We start from the raw sequence: 1150 nt of genomic DNA on the forward strand, positions 1-1150 counted from the left end.
CACACACACACACACACACACACACACACACACACACACACACACACACACACACACACACACACACACACACACACACCACCCCAAACCTGCATCTGCACTGACCAAACAGCAAACTAAAGTCAGAAAATAAACAGGAAGTCATCTCTCCATCTGTGGCTCAACTTCCTGTTTGATATTGTGGTTCGAAATGTTAATCTCCTGTTTGTTTGTTTATTTATTTATTTGTTTTGTGTGGTTTGTTAACAGAAAAACGAAAAGAAACAAAAGTAAAAGTAGGGAAATACAATTAAACTGAGGATTTCCTCCTCATCCTCATGAGATTAYGAAGATGATCATGTTAGTGAGATGTGAACAGTTAATTTCAGCTTTTATCCTAAAATAAAACATCACAAACATTAAGAGAATAAGCAAAAGATTAATAACACAGACACTTTTATCATTCTTCTACTGTTTCCTGTGGAAACTGGGGAAAGCCCGAGCAAAACGCAACAGCAACTTTAGCCTCAGCATGAAGGTCCTGCAGGGCCATCTGCTGGATCACTGACAGCAGCTCAAACACAAACTATTAGACTGGTTGATTCTACAGGTGGCGCTCTCTTCACGCTGGACTCATTTCAAACAACACACAACATACTTTATCACTTTTACTTTTTTCCCCTCCTGAACTCCGTTTCCCACACTTGACATTTCACAGAGACTGTTTGTACAGCTGTGTGWCTTAAACAGTCATATTTCAGAGCCAGGTTGCATCATTTTGTATCTTAATGTAATTTATTATAAAGCTGTTCGAAGCAGAGTGAGGAAGAAGCAATAATTTAAAACATGTAAAATGTTGGAATTCAACAAATTAATTATCAGCTCTTTTTATCCTGTCAAGCATTAGGTGTCACATGTTCAGAGTGAATCATGGTGGGACTGAACATGTGTTCTGTTTAAAGTAGTGCTGACTTCAGACGGATCTGCTGGGAGAATTTTAATGTTCTTCTGTCTCACTGATGATCATTGCTTCTTCTCTGCAGCCGGTTTTGTTTTTGAAACCTGTGTCAGCGTTATTTTGTGGATGATGCATTCACACCACCACCCTATTGTTTTCCTGTTTGTCATCTCTCTCTCTCTCTCTCTCTCTCTCTCTCTCTCTCTCTCTCTC

Source organism: Austrofundulus limnaeus, unplaced genomic scaffold, assembly GCF_001266775.1.
Source record: "Austrofundulus limnaeus strain Quisiro unplaced genomic scaffold, Austrofundulus_limnaeus-1.0 Scaffold86, whole genome shotgun sequence".
In the NCBI taxonomy this organism is placed as follows: Eukaryota; Metazoa; Chordata; class Actinopteri; order Cyprinodontiformes; family Rivulidae; genus Austrofundulus; species Austrofundulus limnaeus.